The sequence below is a fragment of the Podarcis gaigeae genome (assembly GCF_964106915.1).
Source record: "Podarcis gaigeae genome assembly, chromosome: 4".
Classification (NCBI taxonomy): domain Eukaryota; kingdom Metazoa; phylum Chordata; class Lepidosauria; order Squamata; family Lacertidae; genus Podarcis; species Podarcis gaigeae.
Genome location: NC_139677.1, coordinates 30,848,339 through 30,874,956, shown reverse-complemented (window position 1 = coordinate 30,874,956; position 26,618 = coordinate 30,848,339). Strand labels below are relative to the sequence as shown.

At 43.4% G+C, this 26,618-nt stretch overlaps 1 protein-coding gene across 6 annotated transcripts in view; it reads right to left on the bottom strand.

Annotated features, from left to right (window-relative positions):
* Positions 1–23,317, bottom strand: part of ST6GAL2 (ST6 beta-galactoside alpha-2,6-sialyltransferase 2) — an 82,333-nt gene extending 59,016 nt beyond the window's left edge. For 2 of the 6 annotated variants that reach the window (XM_083735577.1, XM_083735567.1), the window contains exon 1: positions 22,755–23,317. The gene's annotated coding sequence lies outside the window, so the exon portion shown is untranslated. Of the gene's footprint in view, positions 1–21,865; positions 21,952–22,143; positions 22,230–22,754 lie in introns of those variants that run through there. The other 4 variants (XM_083735571.1, XM_083735572.1, XM_083735569.1 and 1 more) reach the window with 4 other exon arrangements.
* Positions 23,318–26,618: the final 3,301 nt, after the last annotated feature.

Here is a 26,618-nt window from a genome sequence, read left to right as displayed (position 1 = left end):
CGCCAGCCCCCATGCAAGAATGAAGCAAAATCAAATGGCCAAATTTAAAAAACTGTGAAGAGTCTGCAACAGAAGAAGTCTGTCCCAAATCAGAAACCCTTTCACAGAATCATAGAATCGTAGGGTTGGAAGGAACCCCAAGGGAAATCTATTCCAAACCCCTGCAATGCAGGAATCTCAACACGTGGTCCCCCGTCCAATCTGAAACCACGCTGGACCAAGTTTCTAATAGCTTAAGACTCCTCAACACCAACAACAGCAATATTAAACTGAAGACATGCTTCATTCTTGAGAGGATGTTCCATTCCATCGTGAAGCAATCAACTCATGAAGGCTTGATCTTTTTAGAGTATGAAGGAACAAAGAGTTACCTCAGCAGAGTTCATCCCTGCAATTCCATGTTTCTCTCCTTATTGGGGAGAAAAGCAAACCCACAGCTGTGGCTTGTGCAGAGATAAAAGGCCCAGCCTCCTCTTGTAGTCTAGTGGCATGGCACTAAGGAGAACCTCTGTTCAGGGTTCCATCCATCCCATCCAAGAAAGTATGTTCCACTCCTCCCAATCTGCTTTCAGTTTGCCACTCTATACTCCTTAGGTATTGGAACAATCTCAGGCCTCAATGGGTTGCTTTTTTATTTTTTGGTTTTGCAAACCTTGATTTCCCCTTGAGCATGCTGATACTCTCGCTCCTTTTTCTCATTGCTATGTTTTGGCTAGAATCCCCTTGGCTCTCTGTATCTGTGTTTGCTACTATTATTTCCTCCCCCCCTTTTTTTATAAAAACCTTTATTTATTCAGTACTCAAACTTCCATTCCATATCGACAACGGTAACAACAACAGAAAGAGAAAACATAATACAGATAAGCTCCCTCAAAACACCGGAAATACATAATTAACACTCAAAGGTATTCCACATAGCCTAGGACAAGCCAGAAATTTATTCCATCTTAACATAAAAGTATTGTGTCTACAATTATATTCCTTAAACCTTACATAATGCATAATTATTATTTTTTTGCCATTACCCAAGTTTTCTATCAGAAAGAACTAGTTAGGCGTGCATGACCCAAAAATGTTGCACTGAGTTAGTGCTCCTGTTCAGGGTTCCCTGTGTCTTCCGGTTTTCATTCCCAAAGCCTTCTCAACAGATCCGTATCATTCTTTAGCCACGCTCACCAGCTGATTAGGGTTTCCCCCATCCTTATGGAATTTTTCTAAATGCTTTTTTGTGGGTGGGAGACGACAACTTCTGCAAACTTTGAAGCTTCCACAAGTCTGCTGATACCTCCCCTTTTGTGCATAGATTATACCCCTCTCACTACATCAGGCTAGGTAGTCAAAAACGAGTTCACTATAGTTTTAGGATGTTAAAACATAAATTCATTGATATTTGAAATGGCTATACTGAAATTACTGAGCGAGAGTAGCAATTATTGTTAACACAATGGGAGGAATTCAAGGTCATGCTATTATGATTGTTCTGTCAGGTGCAAGCGTTTCTGCTTGCTTGATGTAACGATCTCCCTGTCTCCACGATGTGCACTGTTCTGCGAGTTTTCCTGATCCTCCAGAGCAGATTTGGAGGACGCACGGGGGGCAAGAGGGGAAGCCCTGTTGTGCTAGTTGGCTGGTTTCAACTAAGCCAGTGGGTTAACTGAACCTAACCCACAGATTCATTCAGATACCGAAGATCCCAGTAAAAGCCCATGTATGCCATGCCGTACGTGTACAGTTCTATATGTAAGTAGTAAGATGTGACTTATGTCCAGTTCACACTGGCAGTACCGTTCAACAAGACAGTCACTTGGAATTCCTTCTGTGCTTCCTTGAGACAAGGCAAAGCAATTTGACTCAGGTGGCAGACCTGACCCTCTCCTACACCACTGCACCACTACCAACTTTGCACTTGCCACTGCTGCCACAGTAGCCTTGCCCTTACTCTTGCCAATGCATCAAGGTGACAGTGCAGGTGTAGCCACAGGCAAAGTTGCAGAGGTGGGGCCGGTAGCAGCGTGGGTGTTGACAGTATGGTCAGGGAGGGGGCCCAGATCTTCCAGGGGGAGTTAACTGGGGTTGGTGCCTACAGTGGCAGAACATCCCGGGCCACCCCTGATATTAGCTCATGGGTACATAAATTGTGGCCCTCCAAATGTTGCTAGACTAGAATCCCCATCATCCCTGACCACTGGAGCTGATGGGAGATTGAAGTCCAACTATATCTGGATGGCCACCCGTTCTCTTCCTCCATGCAACTTATTTGATCTATGTTGGTCATCAGTTATGGAATCATAGAATTATATGGTTGGAAGGGAACCTGAGGACCATTTGTTTGTCCCCCTGTAATGCAGGAATCTCACCTCCTCTCAGTCTCTTCTTCTCCAGGCTAAACGTACTCAACTCCCTCAACCATTCCTCATAAGGCTTGGTTCCCAGACCTTTGATCATCTTGGTATTCCTCCTCTGCACAAGCCCCAGCTTGTCAAAATCCTTCTTAAATTGTGGTGTCCAGAGCTGGACACAGTACTCCAGGTGTGATCTGACCAAGGCAGAATAGAGAAGGACTACTACTTCTGCAAAGGTGCAGGACTTAAGCCTTATTGCATGCTGCTGTAACTTAAGAGGGGGGAAATGGCTTGTGACAAAATGGCAAGCAAAATGCTTAACCTTCTATGTGATAGAAAAAAATGGTGTTCAGGACCAGCCCAAGGCAGGGTCCAAGTGTATCAAAATTTCACATAGCAACCTCCAAGCTCAATAGCTACACGAAAAAATGAAAGCAAAGAAATGTACCCTTGCCCAATTGTTAACAGAGACTCTCCATTCAAGGTAGAGGATCTTACACCAGAATTCCAAGCCAAGTCCCAGTGAAATTAATCGTTAGTGACTGCATGGCAACAATGCTTGGGTGCGACCATCGAAAAGGGATTACCACATACTCTGATTCTATTAATTCTAACTTATTCCCCACCTCCACCAGGGAGCATACGATATGAAGGGGAATTACTTTATTGAAAATATGTAGTTTCTCCTTTTATTTGTGGTTATTGTGGGTGATTAACATTGTGAGTCATTTACAATTTGCATGCAGTATCAGCTAATAGAAAATCCAAGGCTCCATTTTAACTTGGATTTACGCCTCGGTTTCTGCAAATATGTATCTACAGTGAAAAAATGGCTCGACCACAAAGGAGCCTGTTCTTTTCAAATGCATGCATGCATGACTGCCACACTGATGGAAGTTACAAGAGTGCATCAAAAGGAGAATAAGCTTCCAAGTGTCTGCAATTACTCGCTGCATCTTCAAAAATCAATACGCTATTATAGCTGACCACACTCAAGAAATCCTTACATTTAAATAACATTAAAGTTATGCCTCAAACCTACAAAACCCATAAAATTCAGATTATTTACTCAAGAGAATAGTCTGTACAAAGCCTTTTCCTCATCTCTTGGCTTAGCTAATCATGCATTTGTCAGAGATGTTTTATTTGCAGGGCTTAAATACTGTGTATGTATTTCTGCATTTAAAGTACGCCACTACAGTGTGTCTGGGAATAGAACAATTTGCTTATCTCGGAGTTCAGCCCTCCATTATCCACACAGCCCTGTATGGCAATAGCTCAGAATCAAATTCCCTTATGTTCTTACCTATCCCATAGCTCCTGGGAGAACAATGTTTCTATAGCCCTCTAAGAGGCACTATCCAGAATTAAAGCAATTTTCAATTCTCCAGTTATCCCGTCATTTGGTTGTTTCAAGGAAACTTCTGTAACAATGGCATAGGATTTAATTGCAGATAGTCACTAGGGGGATCTGAAGGATGCCTGGAAGCCAGGACTTCTCCATTTTGTCCTAGCCACTTTGCTATAGCTTACACTGGTGTAGCAAGCTGCATTCCTATGCATTCCCAAGCAGCAATGATAAAAGCACAAGAACACTGCTGGGAAAAGAGGAAATGCAGCATGGCTACTCCCATGCAGAGACTGTAACCCAGGCATGTCCAAAGTCCATTTCGGCGGCCTAATCCAGCCCACCAGTCGATTTAATCTGGGCTCCCATGGCAGTATATGTCCTGGGGCAAAATTGTAAAAAAAGCAACCTCAATATCTTTGGGGTGAAATTGTAAAAAAAGCTCAACTTTGGTTGGCCCTCATGTACGTTCACTTCATCAAATCTGACCCTCTTTGAAACAAGTTTGGGCACCCCTGTAACCATTCCACCATCCACCAGTCAAGTTGCCTCCACATGGCATGAAGAGGAGGAGGAGTTTGGATTTGATATCCCGCTTTATCACTACCCAAAGGAGTCTCAAAGAAGCTAACAATCTCCTTTCCCTTTCTCCCCCACAACAAACACTCTGTGAGGCTGAGAGACTTCAGAGAAGTGTGACTAGCCCAAGGTCACCCAGCAGCTACATGTGGAGGAGCAGGGACGCGAACCCAGTTCCCCAGATTACGAGTCCACTGCTCTTAACCATTACACCACACTGGCTCTCATGAAAACTACCAATTAACATGCAGTGACAGCATAAACACTATGACAACATCACTTAACCCGCACAATTCCTCTCTCATATGCAAGACAAAACCACGCTGTGAGGGTGAACCCACTGGTGGACGAAGGGGAGTGGGGGGGGGAGCACACCTTCCCTGGCAGCGTGATCCCAGTGGGGTGCCACTGCAGCTGCCCCCCCCGCACTGGGTGCCACATCCCTGGGACGCGTGCCAGCCTTGCCGCCTGCTCTCTGCCCCCCAGAGCATGAAGCTCCGCTACTGGGTGAACCCACAGCACCTCTTCCAGCACAGTTGCAAATTCTTAGTTTAATGGTTAGAAAGGGCCACACCTGATGCAGTAACACTGCGAAACAAAAATTTTGTTGCATTGACACCTGCAGTTGTTCTAACCTAATTTTGACGTGCTGATTTCATATCTGAAGTTGGTTTTGTTCTGTAAGCTCGTTTTTTTGCAATTCGTGTTTTTCACTTTTCACCATAATCTTTCTTTTTCACAATGCAAGAGTTCAATATTTTATTAAACATAGCCGAAGTAGTACAATACAGTATGAATATAAATGTAAGTGACTTATATAGCATTGAACAAGATATGTATAGCATTGAAAATGACATGTATATCTATGTACAGATGGAGGTATGCAAAAAAAATGTATTCCCTTGGGATACAGAGTATACTGGGGAACAATTTTTTTTTTCTTCATTTTCTGTTGCATGAGATTTTTCAACTGTTCTTATATGTTCTTTCAATGCTGATTTCAAATCTGAAATCAATTTTCGTGTATGTGCTATAGTTATCTTTCAATTTCTGACTTTTGCTGATACAGTATGTCATATTTACACTGGGGCGAAGTGGACACTGACACGTTGATCTACCCTAACCACATGGTAATGATTGTTTTGCAAACTTAATTTTTCTTAATTTTTATAGTTTTGTAACCTAAATATTTATATTTTTTCAGATCGAACTATGGCTGCTTTAGGCAAGGGTTCAAATTCTCAGATATACGCAGGACACAGGTACCAAAAGAGCAACTCTTCTGCCAATAAATTAGACATGGTTGAAGGGGAAATGGTCAATCCGGTCCAGAAAAAGTCCACCAGTTCCATAGCTGCATGAAATCTGCATGAAGAAAACATGGACAACAAGCCCTCCAGAGAAACTCCTCCTGCAAAACTAAACATTCCAAGCAAGCCATGCAAATAACACTGCATGCACAATGCCTATGTTGGTATTTATGCATTTGCCACGGAGAGGGGAATGGGCCACAAGGAGGAAGCTACAACAGGAAGTGCATAAGCAGGAAGTCGCTCCAAGACCTAACGAACGGAAAAGAGCAGAAAAATGAGAAGGATGAACTTGAATCTCACACCAAAGAAATGGACAGGCAACCACAAACTAAAGCCCTTCTATAGAGACAGTGCCTGGTGAGCAACAATAATTATAGATAGAAAGGGGAGTGAGTCAGCAAGAGTAGAAACCACAACTCCCATTCCACTCAGTTAATCATTTTTAACCACACAGCCACAGAAAGAAGAGCTCATGATTGGGGGAGGGGGGCTCGATAGTCTCCCATGACTATCATGCCCCTGACCACAAAGCCTGCTACTCAAGGAGGTCTACGAAGAGCTGTAGATCAGTGGAGCAGCACAGACGCAGTAGGCAGGGGGCTGACTTGGCCACAGAACACGGGAAGAAAGAGCTGATGGGGGAACACACATCTGGGACCTCACACAGCTGTATCCCTTAATTGGGCCCCAAGCTTCATGTCATCCAATCCAGCCACACATTCCACATTTCAAAATTGGTTGAAGACCAGCAGATACCAGCCCTTTCCCCACAAGAGCTTGTTATCCATTTCCTCTCTGCCCACTTCACGCAACCGGCTGACAATACACCATAACCGCTGGGGAAGGAGAAGGGTCAGGAGGGCAGTAAGCTGGAAGAGCCACCCCCTAATTTCTTGCTGCTGGACCAGCCACTGTACTGTAGGCAAGTCACAACCCTTAATTGAGCCCTCCTCCCATTGTGTACCATCCTGAAGATGGTGGAGGTTAACAATCAGAATGGGTTAGGGACCCTATTTGCTAGCTAACTCCTGATGAGTCGTTCCTTTAGTGGGGCAGCTACTGTGCTCTGGAACTTACTGCCCCAAGGCAGGTACCCACACCATATTGTTTTAGATGCCTGATGAAAACCATTGCATTTCAGCAAACCTATTGAGAAGCATGACTTAGTTATCTGTGTCTAGAAAAGAGGAGACTGAGAGGAGATATGACAGTCATCTTCAAATATCTAATGACCTGACACATAGGAGCGGGAACAAACTTGTTTTCTCCTGCTCTGGAGGGTAAGACCTGAACCAATGGATTGAAGTTACAAGAAAGGAGAGACTCCGACTAAACACCAGGAAGAACTTTCTGACAGTAAGAACTGTTCGACAGTGGAATGGAGTCCCCCAGAAGGTGGTGGACTCTCCTTCTTTGGAAGTTTTTAAGCAGAGGTTGGATAGTCATTTGTTTTGGATGCTTTAGTTGTGGTTTCTGTACTGCAGGGGGTTGGGCTGGATGCCTTCCAACTCTACAATTCTATGACTCTATGTTTGCTTAGGCCTACAGTGGTACCTCGGGTTATAGACGCTTCAGGTTACAGATTCCGCTAACCCAGAAATAGTACCTTGGGTTAAGAACTTTGCTTCAGGATGAGAACAGAAATCACACAGCGGTGGCGTGGCGGCAGCGGGAGGCCCCATTAGCTAAAGTGGTGCTTCAGGTTAAGAACATTTTCAGGCTAAGAACGGACCTCTGGAACAAATTAAGTTCTTAACCCGAGGTACCACTGTACTTTGACATGGGGGGGGGGGAAGCACCCACCTTATGTCCTTATAAAGCAATGGAGGAAGCACTTTGATTCCAGGCTGCTTCCTCCATTCCCCTTGACTGCACTAGTACAGCCAGTCCCAGATGATTGGCTTGGCTTTGGCTGTGCAGGGACCTCTTCAAGTACCAACAATCAACCATTCATTGGTGCCTGCAGAGAGCTCTTTGCTGTGCTTTGAAAACCTGACAATCAGCTGATAGTCAGGGCTTCAGAGTGTCTTCAAAGTTTTCATAGGGGCAACCAAACCAACCAATCAGCAGTCCCTGCAAACCCCATTTGTCCCAGGTGTGACTTTACCTGCCACACACTTGATGTCATATATGACGTCAGGTGCAGGCCAGGTGGGTGTGGTTTGGTCACAGTGGCTTGCAGAGCCGCCCTCATCTTTAATAATAATGATGTGTGTGTGTATTTGTTTCCAATTCGTTTGTTGATTTTACTCACATCTTCTCTATGATTTTGTTTGTAAACTTCTTGGAGATTTTCTTTTTGATCAAGTGGTATATAAACTCTCCAAATAAATAAAATAAACGTGAAGACACAGATGAAACAGTCATGGCTTTTTTATTAAACTGTATCACAACATGGGGATTTAGGGCAGCAGGGTTCCTGTACCTGCGACAGTTGCACACCAGACAGCTCATTCCATCATCATCTCAGGTCCATGCTGCATTTGCTAAATACTGTGTACCATGCACTCTAGAAAGATACCAGAGCAATCTCCCAGATGAGCAACTGGTCTTCCACTGGGCACTGGACTAGAAGCGAGGAACATCCTTTCCTCTGCTTGTGTTGGATGCTTGCCTGGTTGCCTGTGGAGAGAAGTGAGAAACATGTACATGAAAATGCATAATGGGTAACAGCTGTAACCAAAAGGTATAATGACCAGGGGTTCATTAGGGGCTCATGAGTGAGGTCTCGAGAAAGGGAGACACCTGCAGACTAGCTCTGCCTTCCACTGATGTCTGCATTTGCAGACTCGTTTGCTGGGGGAGGACAAAGTAGTCATTAATATAATACTCACACATCCCGTACACGCTGGAGCGCTCTGCATGTTGTTTGTGCGTTCTGCTGCAGATGCCTCAGCTTTCATCCTGAAAGATAGGACACCTTATGAATGGTCTACTAGAGGAATGAAGAGGATGGAACGTGTGGTGTTTCCCCAGCTCAAAATGGCTGCGCTCCCCACTGCTTTCACCAATGGCAGCAGTAAAGAAGCAGCCCTTAGTGCATACTTACTCTTTGCACTTTGTGCTGGATATACTGCTCCAATGTCAGGGATGATGGGAGTTGGAGGCCAACATCATCTTGGGGAGGGGGCACAGGTTCCCCATCTCTGCAGCAGGCTATATGTCAAGGATAGGGTTGGTATCTTAGGAGCTTGGCACTAGAATTGAAATGAATGCTTGGAAATCACAAACACAGAACCAGGGTTTGTTATAATACGGTTTTGACAGGCAGTGTTAGGTGTTAGAAGACCTGCTCCAGACACAAGACCCAGCAGAATCAATATACTCTATACTGCCTACCTAGCTCTCCCCCTATGAAAGCAATGAGCATAAGAGAACAGGAACAAAGTAATTACTTTAGCACCTAAGTATTAAGATAAATTATTATTACTATCACGGTGGTGTTTGAAATGTTAACGTTTGTATTCTCACATCTATATTGCAATATCCTGCAGAAGTGGCAAAACCCCCCACATTCACCATACTGCAAAGGTTTAAGCGGTTTGTACCATGCTAAAGGACCAACTGCTGTCCTAGGAGCCTGTCAGCCAATTAAACATCTGCCAGAATTGTATATTCCCACCATCAGAGAATTAATGGGTGGCTACTGGACACAGGGACTGGTAGTACCCAAACTGTGAGTTTGCCTGGTAACACTGTTACTATTTTTAGGTGCCAGGTAAAGTCTGTCCTATTTTGCCTGTGCTTTTAACAATACTTAGTGCACAATTCATTTTGTTTCACGCCGGTCGTTTAAAATGTCTTTTTATTTCTTGTATTCACTTAAACATTTAATTAGTGGTTTCTTTTGTATATATAGTTTATTTATATGCTGACAAACATACAGAAAACAACACATAGACATACAATATATTACAAACAAAATACAAATAATATATAAACGTGAAAATAAAAATAGAAAAAAGAACAAATAAGAAAAAAAGAACGTATCTCAAAAAATAAAGATATGTATTAACCTAAATTTGACTCTATTTTCTTTGTTGACTTCCTTCGTCCTCTACGCGCGTCTAATATCAACCATAGTAATCTGCTTTCTTTAATCTTCTTTTTAAACTTATTTTCCATTTTGATTGTCTTTATTCTAACCGTACATCAGTTTAAAGGTAAAGGGACCCCTGACCATTAGGTCCAGTCGTGGCCAACTCTGGGGTTGCGGCGCTCATCTCACTTTATTGGCCGAGGGAGCCAACGTACAGCTTCCAGGTCATGTGGCCAGCATGACTAAGCCGCTTCTGGCGAACCAGAGCAGCGATCGGAAACGCCATTTACCTTCCCGCAGGAGCGGTACCTATTTATCTACTTGCACTTTGACATGCTTTTGAACTGCTAGGTTGGCAGGAGAAGGTACCAAGCAACGGGAGCTCACCCCCTCGCAGGGATTCAAACTGCCGACCTTCTGATCGGCAAGTTCTAGGCTCTGTGGTTTAACCCACAGTACCACCCACGTCCCACATCAGTTTACAGAATTAAAACAAGTCCAAGAAGTAATTTGCAGGCATTGCTTCTTCAGATAATCACTATATTTTCCCTAGTCTTTCTCAAGTTTTTGTTTGCTGTGGCCCCTGATCATGTCTGTCAGCCTGGCTAAAGCTAAAGGTAAAGGTACCCCTGCCCGTACGGGCCAGTCTTGACAGACTCTGGGGTTGTGCGCCCATCTCACTTAAGAGGCCGGGGGCCAGCGCTGTCCGGAGACACTTCCGGGTCACGTGGCCAGCGTGACATCGCTGCTCTGGCGAGCCAGAGCCGCACACGGAAACGCCGTTTACCTTCCCGCTGGTAAGCGGTCCCTATTTATCTACTTGCACCCGGAGGTGCTTTCGAACTGCTAGGTTGGCAGGCGCTGGGACCGAGCAGCGGGAGCGCACCCCGCCGCAGGGATTCGAACTGCCGACGTTTCGATCAGCAAGTCCTAGGCGCTGAGGCTTTAACCCACAGCGCCACCTGCGTCCCGTCAGCCTGGCTAGTTCAATGTAAATGAATCTTGCCATTCTCATTTAGATAGAATTGTTTCTTTTTTTTCAATTTTTTGCGATCAGGATTCTAGCTGCTGCCACAGCATACAAAAATAGATTCTTGTCTTCTCTGGGTATATCTGTATCAGTTAATCCCAGCAAGAAGGCTTCTCTCTCCCCCCCCCCCCCAATTATATCTAAAGATTTTCTTCAAAAACCAAGTCCCAGAAGCCCTTAACTTTTTCACATTGCCACCACATGTGTATAAGCGTGCCTTCTGATCGGTTGCACCTCCAGGATAAGTTGGATTTAGTTTTATGCATTTTACAGATTTTTGTAGGTGTCAAATACTACCTAAAGAACATCTTTATCATATTTTCTTTTATAGCTTCACATGCTGTGAACTTCCAGTTTCTCCTCCAAAGTTTTTGCCATTGTGTTATCTGACTGTTTTTACCCAAGTCTATGGCCCATTTTATCATTACTTCTTTAATTTGTTTGTCTTTAACCTCCCACTCTAACAATAATCTGTACATTTTAGAAATTACTTTTACTTTGCTTTGTAATAAATTTTTATCCAATAGTGAGACTTCTGTCACAAATCCTTTATTTCTTTTGTCTTTATTAAAATTACTGGTGATATTGATATTGATTACTAGTAGCTGGTGATATTGAATCCACCCTGTTAGGTGGTGTTTCATTTCTTCATAAACCTTTAATTTTAGTTTTTTATTCTTCTCTTCTAGCAAATCCTTATAGCTGGCCCAATTTGTTCCCATGTTTTTCTTCTTAATCATTAACAATTCTATGGGTGACAGCCACCAGGGTACTTTGGGTTCTAAAAGTTCTTTGTATTTATCCCAAGTTTTGTATAATGATTTTCTTATGACCTGATTAAGGAAACCTCTGTGCACCTTCACTTTCTCATACCCTAGGTAAGCGTGCCATCCAAAACAATTATCAAACCCCTCCAAATCCAATAGGTCACCATTTTCTAATGTTAGCCATTCTCTCAACCACATAAAGCATGCTGCATCATAGTATAAATTTAAGTCAGGTAATGACAAACCTGTGTTTTTACTATCTTTTAGTAATTTATATTTAATTTTCTATGTTTTATATTGCCAAATAAACTTGGTTAGATTTTCCCCCCATTGTTTAAATCATCCTACCCCACCAATTATTGGTATCATTTGAAATAAGAATATCATCCTGGGCAGGATGCTCATTTTAACCACAGATATTCTACCTAGTAATGATAATTTTAATTAAATTAGAAGATGTGCTATTGGAACCAATGAAAATTATACTAAATGGTATATTGAAAGAAGGGAAAATACCAAAGTCCTGGGAAGAAGTGTATATCACGCTGATACCCAAACAAGGAACAGATAGAACGTCAGTAAACAATTACAGACCTATATCTCTATTAAACAATGATTATAAAATATTTGCGAGCATTCTGGCTGATAGGTTAAAAAAAGTACTAAATTAAGTAATAAACAGAGATCAATCAGGCTTTCTACTGGGTCGACACATGCATAGCAATACAAGGAATATTACTGATATTTTGGAGTACTTAGAAATAGGATCGGCTAAAAATGCTATCTTAATGCTAATTGACATGGAGAAGGCTTTTGATGGCATCTCTTGGAAGTTTATGAAAAGATCATTGAAGAGGATAGGAGTTGGAGAAAATTTCAGCAGGGGCATAGAGGCAATATACAAAGAACAAAGAGCTAAGTTAATTATCAACAATGAGATGACATAGGAAATCAGAATAAATAAAGGGACTAGACAAGGTTGTCCTCTTTCGCCCCTACTGTTTATAATGGTTTTGGAATTCTTAATGATCGCAATTAGAAAAGACAAAGAAATAAAGGGTATAACTGTTTGGGGGAAATCCCATAAGATAAAGGCCTTCGCAGATGACTTGATAATAACAACTGAAGATCTGGTGGAAAGTGTGCCAAATTTTTTAGAAAGAATATCAGAATTTGGAAAGGTTGCAGGATTCGAATTAAATAAAAGTAAGACCAACATGCTAGCAAAAAACATGTCAACACAGGAAAGAGATTATTTACAGGAAACATCAGGTCTGGCAATAGTGAACAAAACAAAATATCTGGGTATCTGATTAACAAATAGGAATAGTAATCTCTTTAAGGATAATTACATCAAGGTTTGGAGGTTTGGAAAGATATGGAGATCTGGAACTTTTAATTAGTTTTTGTCATTTGATGGCTTTAAAATTGAATCTGTAAACCTTCTCGGAAGCCACTCTTAACAGAAAGGTGGGATAAAGATGTCTTTTGGACAGATAAAACTGTAACAGTGCAGCTCAGTTTTTAAGAGTAAATAAATTCTCCCGTGTCTTATTGCACTTGGGCCTGAATTCTTTGCGAGGGGACAAGACCCCTAACCATGAAATTCACCTTGAAGGTTGATTGTAAAAACTCTTGTTCATGGCATGGGGAGGGAATCTTTGTAACCACACCAATAACTGATCTTTAAAAACTGATCTTTAAAAATATAAAGCATCAATGAAGTCCATGACATCCTGAGAAACTCCCCCCCCTCTATATATATATTCAGGGGGGATTGGGGGGTATGGGATGTTAGGGGAGGGGTAGTACCTCTGGTGGGGGGACACACCATGTTCCTTCTGGTGTAGTTTGTCCACCTTTAGTCCTCACCCTCCACTCAGCTCTCACCTGTGGCTCCTAGAAGCTGTCAGGATGACACAGTGGCCACACTCTGGGAATGGCTCCAACTGGCTGGCTGAACCAGGTGAGGGTAGCTGATGTGTCTCAAACCCTTGGTGAGTTAGGAACTTCCCCCGCATGTGAAGACAGACGTCAACAGATCAAGCAGGTGAGACCAATACTTGGTCCAATGGTCAAGAAGGCAATTTTATGGACATACTGTAGTGAGGGAAGTGAGTGGCAGATGGGGACTGGTCTACCCGGAAGGTAGCCCATCTAGGAAGCATATCTCTGATCCATTATTTCTCCGGGAAAAGAAAAAGCTGAGAAGTGAACCCTACACAAATCCGGATTAGAGTCCCTAAGGTGGTTGGATAGCCCCTTGTACGCCTCCTTCCAGCAAAATGCATTGCTCTGCTTTCCTTTGGACCACATCAGTGAGGTACGGGAACTCCTTGCTTCTTGATGATAGGCAGGCACTCTCACTTCACTGTTTAAGATGCTTGCTGGAAACTTTTCAGCTGGCCTATCCAGACACAACAATCTGCCGCTTTAAAATTTTGTTCAACATTTCCCCCCTGTTTATTGTTTTTAAATGCTTTTAAGTTTTTTTAATGTATCCGTATGTTTTTTGTTTTTGTTTTTTTAGTTACATCGCTTTTTATTGCAAATGTGTTTGCTACACTGGGCACCTTTGGGAGGAATGCAGAATGCAAGTTAAACAAACAAACAAACAATAAAAACTAAGTATCAAAAAATAAGAAATAAAACACCCAGCTTTACAATGGGGCAAAGATCCATATATTCGAGAACTCATGAGTTTATCTGCATCTTTGTGCACAAACACACATATTACACAAACCCAAATCTACAGCATACATCACAATATATCACCAGCTAAACATCGCAATATACTGATATATCAGGAAGTAAGGATGGAGCTCTGTAGAGGCATTGGCTGACTTCACAGTTTTCCCCGCATGATGATTTTTGCATAGCACACATACACAAACACTCCATGATTTGCAATATATTGCCCGGTCAAAAAATATGAAACCGATATCACGATATGGACTTTGAACCGGTTTTGGACGATATATTGATGTATCGCCCAGCTCTAGAAGTAATATGTGGCAGTATGAAGGTGCAGACTTAGTGACAACATTGGGCGTGGGGTCCAAATATCACCCTCTCCCCCATTTTATTTTTTTGAGAGGGTGATTTAGTTTTGTACACCCTCAAAATTTTGCTGATTACAGCCTGTTTATTTTGTTCCATACAGCTTGATACATGTCACTACCAACTAGGGTTGCTTTTATCAGCAGAGTACCATATTGGGTATTTTTTCTTACCATGCATGTAAAACCTGAAGCCCCACTGATTTCAGCAGAACTTACTCCCACGTAAATGTGCATAAGACTGCTGCCGTAGTCATAGCAGAGTGCGGCAAAGGGAGAGAGAGAAAGAATAAAGATACCTGACTTTTTAGCAAACATGATTTCAAATAAACGTATCTGAGCCTGAAAGATGGGAACCTCACTTGATTATTTTGAGAAACCCACTATAGTTATAAATAACTCAAGTTCCAGGAAACCATGCTGTAGCTCCTAAATATGTAGTATAGTGTATAATTAACTACAAAATATTTGTTTAAATAACACAGCTTCAAAAATTACATCCAGTGGCATTTATCTTTCTTTTCTTTTAAGTAGTGCAAAACAAACTCCCTCTCCCACGCACTTTAATTGTATGTACCAAAACTGCAACAATTAAGGATGAGAAAGGTTTAAAGTTTATGGTGCATTATGTACAAGCTTGCTCCTAAACAAATAAATGCTCATTTTAGGGGCTGAATATTATTATTGTAGCTCAATGGCATATATAGACTGCCATGCTGATCTTTGATAATTAAACCAGACAAAGATCACATGATGCCTAACAAGCCATTTACAAAACAAACAAGTTGTGGAAGACTATTATAACATTTTGTGGAAAGACAAGCGGAAGGTACCACATTTTGTGTTTTAATTCCTTCCCAGCCATCCCTTCTCCCCCATTCTTCTCATGCATGTTAAGAATGTGCAGTGAATTTTACACTGACTTATAAAAGCAAAACCTGTTGAAAGTACCAAAAGTGGTTTTTATTTTCTTTACCATTTTTCAACAAAGCAATTGCAAAGTGGTTGTAACTATTTATGTCAAAGCTCACTGGATCAAAGACCTTTGAAAGAGGCGTTAGCAATTTTTTTTGAGCAAAGAGTCAATCTGTTGACACCAACATTCATGGTCAAGTCCCTTCCCCTCACTGTTTCTTGCAGATTTGATTATGTCTTTGGGAAAGTGTTCAACACATACATAGCATAATGTTAACCATAGATAACATGCTTGAGGTGAACTACTGCAAAAGAACAGATTTTCTCTGGCATTGCTGCCAATTTGTGACATGAAAGAAGTCCCTGTTCTTCAAAATCTGTGTAGTAGGGAACAGTTTTAGCAGGTGTGCTTCATCTCTGTGACACAGTCTCACCTTCCAAACTACACTGTGGCATTCAGTTAGTAAACAACACCTTTTGGAAACTGGAATCCACAACTCTACTTATCTGTCAGGTGCTAGCCTTGAAACCTAGTCCTCCAAGAGCTTTGATATCTGCCTACCTTTCGTTATGGATGCATACCTATGTCAGTATCCTACAGTAACAAGTTTTTAAAGTAATAGGAAGCTTTCTCCCTGCGACCAAGAGGAAGCATAAGAAAGGAATGCCTAGTAATTGGCTGCACCATCTAGCAAACACAGAACTACATCTTAGCCTCATAAAGGATGAGGTCTGTGTGCTCCGAGTTCATTTATCTCACTGCCGAATCATGAGGGAGCCTTCTGGGTAATGCTAAAGTCCAAAAATTGCCAATAAGGATATAATATTTGGGGAAATGTTTTCTAAGGAAGATAAGAAGGGCTGCCAAGCACTTGTCAGAAAGAAAGGCCTCTAATTTGAAAAAAAAAGTGTTTTGGATATCTTTTAACATAGCAGTAATAAACACAGAACTGCTTTCTGACGTTTCTGAAATACATTGTTGACAAACATACCCAAGGCTCAAGAACTACCAGATCAAGAGACAACCAGTACCACTCAGCACAGAAAAGCAGCCATGCAGGTATTTGAAAATGGTGCAATCTTTGCCTTAAATCTGAGGTATGGTATTCAAGAAATATGGGGATTAGCAGAGTTCTTGTCCCCTGCAGCAATTTTAGCACCAACTATAATATTGTCAACTATATCTATGCATGGAAAATGCTGCTCTATAAGATAACTTTCATTAGCAAGTGCACAATGACCCAGTTCCCACCTAACGCCAAGTCAAGCCATGACTTAGTGTGAATGAGCAAACATGCAGATGCTCAGAGTGAAAATCACAGACACTGCACTCCTCCCCTGGTCCTGCTGTCACTACACTTAATACACCTAAGGTCCTAAGCCATGGTTTGGCTTTGCATTATGCCTGAACCCAGGCTCATGGTTTGCCTCACTTCAGACAAATCAGAAGCTGCAATCAAGGTTTGTTTTTGGTTTACCATTTGCAGTTGCTCTGAAGCAAGACAAAACCATGAGCATGGGTTCAGACATAATGCTAAGCCAAACTCTGGCTAAGGCCTGGGTATCAGGGAAGGCAGATTTTCTGAGAATCCATACATTCTCTTGTTTGCTCTAAGCCATTGTTAGGCATAGTGTTATGTGTGAACTGGGCCAGTGTGTACTCTTAAAGAAATGAAAAGCAAAGACTCAGATCTTATTCCACACCTGCAGGAACAAGTAAACAAAGAAGGCAAAACCAATATCCACATGCTGTCCCAGCACTGCTTCAGTTCAGACCCAGAGGCAGTGAAACGGTTTGAAGTCTAAACCACCATATCATGAAACCCTGTTAAATTACCGAAACTCGTTGCTAAAATAAAATATAAAACCTTGGTTCTTCAAATCACTTCAGGTACACTTTACCACCATGAGAAGGGACAACAGCATTGCTACAGAAAGGGTGTGTGGCACAGACTCCTTAATAGAACTAAAACGATTAAGTAAAGGTAAAGATTAAGGGACCCCTGACCATTAGGTCCAGTCGTGGCCTGGGGTTGCAGCGCTCATCTCGCTTTATTGGCCAAGGGAGCCAGCATACAGCTTCTGGGTCATGTGGCCAGCATGACTAAGCCGCTTCTGGCAAACCAGAGCAGTGCACAGAAACGCTGTTTACCTTCCCGCCAGAGCGGTTCCTATTTATCTACTTGCACTTTGATGTGCTTTTGAACTGCTAGGTTGGCAGGAGCAGGGACCAAGCAACAGGAGCTCACCCCGTTGCGGGGATTTGAACTGCCAACCTTCTGATTGGCAAGTCCTAGGCTCTGTGGTTTAACCCACAACGCCACCCACGTCCCTACAACGATTAAGTAGTATCCACCTAAAGAAAATGGGTTTAGGTTTCGTTACTTAAATCAAAACCTCCCATGTTCCTTTTCCTATTGATGCTGTCCATGCCAATTCCATTGAGTACATTGCACCATGCCAAGTTTCCTGCTCTCCCTTCTGCCAAGTTCAGCAAGTAACTTCTCATCATCCCTTTCCAACCAGAGGTCAGTTCCACTGGTCAGTGATGTCAATCAAGCTGTTCACAAAGACCTGTTGTTTCTGCATATACCTCTCACCCCAGGAAAAGATTGCAACAGACGTTATTTGCTCTCAAATATGTTTAGTAGTTTAGCATAACATCACACCTCCATGTAGATCCTTGTGACCCATCTACAAACATGGATGCTCTCTGAAACCAGAGTTCATGCATTAGAACAAATGATATAAACACTGAGTGTCTCATACTGTAACTAAGAGTTCTAGTTTCACTCATGTACAGTGGTAAAGGTAAAGGGAACCCTGACCATTAGGTCCAGTCGTGACCGACTCTGGCGTTGCGGTGCTCATCTCGCTTTATTCGCCGAGGGAGCCGGCGTACAGCTTCCGGGTCATGTGGCCAGCACACGGAAATGCTGTTTACCTTCCCGCAGGAGCAGTACCTATTTATCTACTTGCACTTTGACATGCCTTTGAACTGCTAGGTTGGCAGGAGCAGGGACCGAGCAACGGGAGCTCACCCCGTTGCAGGGATTTGAACCACTGACCTTCTGATTGGCAAGCCATAGGCTCTGTGGTTTAACCCACAGTACCTTGGGTTAAGTACTTAATTTGTTCTGGAGGTCCGTTCTTAACCTAAAACTGTTCTTAACCTGAAGCACCACTTTAGCTAATGGGGCTTCCCGCTGCGCCGCCAGAGCACCATTTCTGTTCTCATCCTGAAGCAAAGTTCTTAACCTGAGGTACTATTTCTGGGTTAGTGGAGTCTGTAACCTGAAGCGTATGTAACCTGAAGCGTATGTAACCCGAGGTACCACTGTACATTCAACGCATGCTTACTCTTGTAAGCATGCGAATGGACATGAATCTGTGATTCACACATGCCAGTCATCACAGTGTTACAGTCAATGAGTCAACATGCATGTGTGAATGAGTCCTAAGATACACAAATGCAAATATACAGTCTTCCACTGAAAATCTTTGCAAAGAAGAAAAACCTTGTATCTTGCGTTCGTGTTCCAGTGTACTTAGTACATGTTAACTAAAAATTAAGTATTGATCCCTTAGAACGAGGAGGCAGAGGGCAGATCCTTGTTGAAGTCACCCAGACTTGAAAGGTTATATAAAGTTTATGTACAAAACACTGCCCCTACTGAAGTATGCCTTGCACTATATGCATAAGCAAATGCATCGTGTATACTTCCAGAAGCAACATGCATCCATGCAAATGCATAAAGATGCCATTATTACTGGTAAACAACATTCATAAAATGGAAGTACATATATGACAACAATCGTCTTGATGTGCAACCTGACCTTGATATTATCTCACAATGCTATAGGCTCTAATACTATATTTATTGGGTGGGTGGGCGATTCATGATACTGATAAGGAATCTCACAGGTCTTCTACCTCAAGTTCACAGAAATTCTGAAACATAAGATTCGACAGTTCACACATCTTATAAATTTGCTTTCCATATACAGTGGTACCTCGGGTTAAGTACTTAATTCGTTCCAGAGGTCCGTTCTTAACCTGAAACTGTTCTTAACCTGAAGCACCACTTTAGGTAATGGGGCCTCCTGCTGCTGCCGCGCCACCAGAGCACGATTTCTGTTCTCATCCTGAAGCAAAGTTCTTAACCCGAGGTACTATTCCTGGGTTAGCCTATGTAACCTGAAGCGTATGTAACCCAAGGTACCACTGTATGTGGAACTACTGGGAGAAATGCAAATATCATAAACTGTGTATGATCAAAAGGTTCATAGGGCTTTCTCCTACAAAGTTTATCGAATCTAAGACCTCCTATCTCGAAGCTCTGACCCAAACTTTTATACCAAAATTATACAGTTGCTCCCATCAACCATCTTTAATATAGACCAGGGCTACCTACATCTGTAGAACGTAGTCTAACGTTTAAGACTTGGAACACCCAGTTTCAAATCCATACTGAGCCATCCAGTGGGTGACTTGGACCTCTTGTTTCTCAGCCTAGCCTACCTCCCAGGGTTGCTGTGAGAATAAAAGGAAGGGAGGACCATTTACACTGTACCTTGAGCTCCCGAGAGGAAAGGTAGGATAGAAATGCAGATGCACCCAAGTGTATTTACAGCTCATATCTCGTCTGCACATCCAGATACTGCGCAGAATGACTTCCATTCCTAACTTGCAGTGCAATGCTACACAATGAAATCTTACCATTCATGCATGCATCACACAGTTTCCCTTAGTTGTGCGGTTTATGAGCTCTGAGGGGAAAACCTCTTGCAAAGTAGTCCACACATTCACAGCATGTGATTTTTCTACAGGTTCTTTAACTCAGCCCCAATCATGGCAAATCTTCTCTGAAGATTCAAAGCACTTCTGCTGAGTACTAGCTATTTCCATGTCCAATTTCAACTTTAAACTCCCAGGCATTTTAGTGAAGTGATTGGCATTTTCTTGAAAAAGAAAAAGAGTTCAGTTCTAAAATTAGAATACACTTTCCCCCGTCACTTGAAATGATTCCTCAAAAATTATCTGAGCTATTTTCTTCAACTATTAAAAAGCAACAGTGCAATGGTTCTTCTTGGAAGAAATCCTGGTTTAATTTTACACACAGAGATACCCCCCAAGGTGCTAACTGAGCCTTAAAACCTGAGTAGTTTCACTTGCAATGAAACCCATTAATTTCAGGGAAGCTTCTTTCCATATAATGTATTCTCAACAAAACTACTCACATCAATAGAAACTGCTTCAAAGTCAAAGTGTTTAGGATTGAAGTGCAAATGCTTGAAATCAGAAACTATGGCTGGAAGTAAAGATCATTGAATTCAATGGGGCTTACTTTTGAGTAAACATGTCTAGATGGACATCCAATGTACAAATACAGAGATAGTTAAGCTGCACACTCATTCAGCAATTCACATGCTATATTCAACCAGTGCACAGTCTCTGTACATATCAGTCTAACTGTGCAAATGAACAAACACTTGTACATGTGTGGAGACAGTATGTCTCTGTGTTCAGTGAAACATGTGAACACTCATGTAACCTGTGACCTCAGTGCAATCATAAGCATGTAAGTAACAAGGCTCGCAATCTAAATAATTTCTGTCCTTGTAATTCGACTATACCATTCTAAAACACATAAACACTTTATGAAAACACAAAACATCTGATTGAAGGAAAAGCTGGTATTAGAGCATATTGTTATTGTTTTTATTATAACTGTAAATCATATTGTTAAATGCAAATATTTCCCACCATGGTGATTGTGATAAATATTTCCAGTTGCACAGAAAAACAAACAAAAGACGCACAACAAAATGTTTGTGTGACCATATACTTCTGTCTTAAAATTCAATGCAGTTGCTAAACTACCGAAAGGTCAGCCAGAGAAAACAACGAGAGCTAATAGAAAAGTCCTGGAAAGCCATTAAAAAAAAAAAAAAAAGACCTCATTTAAATTCTTGGAAAGCACTGCTTCTCTAAACATATCTATTCAACTCTTTGAACAGCCAAGTCTCACTAAATAAATAAATAAATAAATAACCACACTGCCTACTGTAAGCCGCAGAAGTCTGGAAACAAAACACAAAAAGGCTGGGCTCTACTAAACATTAGAAAAAATAAATAAATAAAATAGTTTAGGAACTGATCTCAACAAAGACGACGACGACGACGACGACAACAACAACACACACACACACACACACACTCCTCAAATTGCATGTATACGAGAGGGATTAGGAGTCGAACCAATCTCGGCTTCCTCCGGTTCTCATGTTCAAGATCACTGAAGCTCTGGGAGATTTGCAGGACAACTTAGCCCGTTCCTTGAATGAGGCTTGCGTTTCCCTGCACACAAAAGCGCCGGGTTATTAAAAGAGAGAGAGAGAGAGGAAGAAAGAAACGGCCGCACTTCTCTTCGAAGAGCCAGAGGGCAAAATACTTCTGATCTCCCACGCACTTTGCAAGCTGCCACAATCTCGGTGTGAGAGAAGAGTGTGTGTGCTCGCTGCGCCGGGGGCCACTTCGCTCGCTCCGGTGCTGCTGTTGCCAAGCCCGTGCGGCGATGTTCCATTTGGGGGGGAAAGAAAGGCAGCATCTCCCTCATTAGCGGGGGGGGGGGGGTAAAAAAAGAACGCCTTTCCCTTTGGCGAAGAATTCTCGCGTGCACATATAGAGATACACACACACACACACACGGAGGGGAGGGGTGTGCAGAAAGAAAACCCAGCAACGTACCACATTCTAGGAATTCCTCAAAGACCCAGCAGCAACCGAAGCTTCGCTTTAGACAGCAGATCTCCTTCGCTGCTCCTCGAGGGAAACTGGCGGGGGGGGGGGAGTCGGGTCCTTTTAATGCACGCGCCAACCAGCTTCTCTCCCCCCCCCCCAATACACACGCAGGCAGCCCCCTCCCCCAGCTCCTCCTGCTGCCTGCCAGCCGCCCAACTGTCAACTCCTCCTATCTCCCACGCCCTCCCCACTTCAGTGGCACTGCATTATTAGTCCCCACCCCCCCACCCAAAAAAAAACAGCTCCCTTGCCTGGGCGACTCCCGCTTCTGACCCCGGCTCCCCCCCCCCCACGCCTTTTCCCCTCCTTGCACATGGCCGTGAAGGTTGCACGCTGTGTGGCTCCACCGCGCGCGCGCGCGCTCCTGCCTGCCTCTCCTTCCCTCGGCAAAGAGCAGCGCCTCTCTCTCCCTCGACCCCTTTGGAAAATATTGTGTTGGTTGTTGCTGTTTTGTTGTGACTGGGTCGACTTCACTTCGCCGCCTCCCGTGACGGCGGGTGTTTGTGTGTGGGGGCGGCAGGGTGAGAAAAGCGCGCGCTTCCCTCGCCGCTCCTTACCGTGAGTGGGGAGCGCAGAAGAAGGGTGGGTTGTTGGCCGCTGCCGCCGGGTCAGTTCATTACCATTGCCTCCCCTACCTCAGGAGAAGGAGGCGGCGGAGGCAGAGGGTCAAGCTAAAGACCCGGGAAGCTAAGCCGCTGCTGCTGCTGCCGGCTGGCCGCTGCAAGCCTCGGTCGCCGCCGGCGCCGAGCGGTGGTGGACATACTGAACCAAACCCGGCGCCGTTGCCGTGTCTTGCTGCTGCTGCTGCTGCTGCCGGTGTCTCTGTGTAGCTGCTGAGGGGTGGGAACTGCCGCAGCTGCTGCTGCTGCTGCTTCCGCCGGCTCCTAGTCCCGGGCTGTGGGCGGGAGGGAAGCGGTGAGGGACTGGAGAGGAGGGGAGGGGTGGGTGGTGGCGCGCGCGGCCCCTGCTCATTGTTCGAGGGAAAGGGCGGCCGAGGAGACTTGGACGCAGGCGGGCAACCCCTTTGCGCACAGGGAGAGAGAGAAAGAGCGAGCGAGCGCCCGGGTGGGGCTCCTCGCTCGAAACTGGGGGATGCTGCCGGTGGTCTCTGGGGGGGGGTGTGTGCGCGCGCACCCGCTGCTACTGCTCGCTGTGTCTCTCCCTCTCCCGCGCCGCACTCATATGGTCTCCCGCGGCACAACTCGCGCCCAAGGCTTAGCGAGCAGCTTCTCCCTCAAAAGTCATCTGCAAGTTGGGGCTGAGGGGAACGGACTCCAATATGCCCAGGTGGGACGGGAGAGACCAAATTGACGCGCGCAGCTGCGGCGACGTCGCTTGGGTTCCTTGTGAGATGCGCCCCCCCCCCTCAATATTTTTTGCCGCCTGAAGCACAGCGGCAAATGGTTGCCCACCCTCCGCGAGCCATGGCCCTAAGTCATTTTGGAGCCAGAGGCAAAGAACCCTTCAAGTGCCTCTCCCTGGAGTTTTTTGGTACACACACACACATATATATCCAGCGCTTTTTCTGGGGGTACACAGGGGTACGAATACCCCAAAACATTTTGTGAATCTTTGTACTTTTGTCCAATTACTGTATTTCTTTTTCCCAATTTGAACTATAAAATGGTGATTTTCTTGAGTCAAAATGAGAATACCCGTAAACATTTTTTTAGGAAAAAAAGCACTGTATATATACATATACATATACATATACAGTGGTACCTCGGGTTACATACGCTTCAGGTTACAGACTCCACTAACCCAGAAATAGTACTTCGGGTTAAGAACTTTGCTTCAGGATGAGAACAAAAATCGTGCTCTGGCGGTGCGGCAGCAGTGGGAAGCCCCATTAGCTAAAGTGGTGCTTCAGGTTAAGAACAGTTTCGGGTTAAGAAAGGACCTCCAGAACGGATTAAGTACTTAACCCAAGGTACCACTGTACACACACAGAGAGAGAGTTAAACTGAATAGCTAATGATGTCCTGCATTTCAGGACAGCACAAATTAGACACCTGAGGCAGCCTTATAGTAGGACTGGCCCTGTCCAGACGTTTTGAATGCTAATGGCTAATAAAAGAACACTTCCAGGGTTGGGGGGGGGGCTTAATAATAGCAAAAGGGTCGTGTAGATGTTGCAAAGGGGCTGTTGGTTACAGGTTTTGATTTATTTATTTTAATTACTGGGTTTTCCATGGAAAGAGGGAATCCAGATTAAATGGAAGAGGGAGAATGCAGGCTGGCATGTTGATGGCAATGGCATTGTGTGGGCGCTGTGAAAAACGTGCCCATGTGAGCAGCAGCATTGATCCCACAATAAACACCTACCAACAAGCACTCATAATCGGCAAGGAAAAGGGGGAGAAGAATGTCATTATTTCTGTGCCTAGTTACAGCCGCTGTCTGTTGATCTGAAAGTCTAAATTTGGACCCTAATAAAGCCTTAAAAATTGCACAGGTGCATTTGGTGGACATATCTTAATAGTAATCCACATATTATTATCGTCCCCTACAAATTATGATTTTTTTTTGCAAGCACCTTTAACTAGTATTTTTTCTGTTTTACTTTTTCCAACCATGACTTAATCTTGCCTGTATGTTTACAATTAGATGCTAGTGCTCTTTCATTGAATGTCTATTAAAAAGTGTACCATATATAGACTCAGTACTGTAAAAATGATATGTATTCCTTTCATGTCCGTGGTTGTATTTTTGTTTTGTTTTGTGTTTACTCTTTTTCTTTTGTCAGAGTTGTATACTTGTTGAACATCACCAACAACAACTGTACTGGCAGCATAGTTTCTCTCTTTGTGTGTAGCTGAGTAGACTCTGATCAGACTTTCATATCAATCCAGTCGGGATTATTGACAAATTCAGAACACCTGAGCAAGGCTCATGGAAAGTGTAGACATTTGAAAACATACTAGGGTTGTGGTTTGGGATGTGACTTCATACTGACTGACATGTTTTCACAACTGTTTTTTCTTCCTACTTTACATTGCCACAGTACATGTTGGCAAACACCAGTGTGTTTGCAGCAAAGCACATGCAACTTCAGCATAGAATGTGCATGGATCTTAAGACATACCTTGGATCTGTGTGGCCGAATAGTGTGTTCTGAGGATGTTGTGATATAAATATGAGTCAAATGTGGATCCCTGCATCATTCAGATTGGAATTAAATGGTAATCTGAAGGTTCAGTATGCACCCATTCTGCAGCTTCCAGAGATTGTGTAGCCGTATTAGTTTGTTGCGGAAATAATTGCAAGAGTCCTCTGCGCCTTAACGTCTGACAGATGTTGGGCATGTCATGAAAACTGGACTTCTTATTTGGATGCTTCTTACTTTAGGTGCCCAAAGCCCAAACCCTCCTAAAGTCTGAAATTCAGCTCAGCAAAAGGAATGATTGTGTGAAGAAGTAAGAAGCAGGCAAGTTATTTCCATTCTGCTTTCCTGTTTATCTGCCCAGAAGTCATGTCACAGGGTGTGAGGAATATACTGTCTGGAGCTAAGAGAATTCTTACCTCTTTTTAAACCAGGATCTTCCCATACACATCAGCCATCTTACTAAATGTTCAGGAGCTGAACCTGGGCACCAAAAAGAAAGAAAAAGCCCTTTCTTACTAAGTCCTTGCTTTGAAATTATCAAAGGTGACAGAGACAGCACTTGCTATCTGCAGTACTTCACTTGGGATAACTGTACTGTATGATCAAATCATCAACATGCATGCCTAAGATCACTGTTAGACACTTGCATGATCATCACACATAAGTATTTGCTTTTTATTTTGCCTATTGGTCTTCCTTTCTGCATGGCCAGTTGGTTCTTTCCAATGGGATCTCTGCAATGAATAGGAGATAGGTAAAGGTAAAGGAACCCCTTACCATTAGGTCCAGTTGGGGGCGACTCTGGGATTGTGGCGCTCATCTCGCTTTATTGGCCGAGGGAGCCGGCGTCATGTGGCCAGCATGACTAAGCCGCTTCTGGCGAACCAGAGCAGCGCACGGAAACACCGTTTACCTTCCTGCTGGAGCGGTGCCCATTTATTTACTTGCACTTTGATGTGCTTTCAAACTGCTAGGTTGGCAGGAGCAGGGACCGAGCAACGGGAGCTCACCCTGTCATGGGGATTCGAACCGCCAAACTTCTGATCGGCAAGCCCTAGGCGCTGTGGTTTAGACCAGTGCGCCACCCGAGTCCCAATGAATAGGAAAAGTTGGGTCCAAATGCAGACTGATCTCTGTATTAGAATTTGTGTGTTTGCATTATTGCTTCCTGAACCCTTTGAGTGCAGACTTAGTAGACTTCAGCAGCAACATCTTCAAATTGTGACAAACTGAAATACTTGTATGGCTACAGGTGTTATGTGTCTATACATTTCTCTGTGCAAGTATTTATATAGACGAATGAGTATGTTGCCAG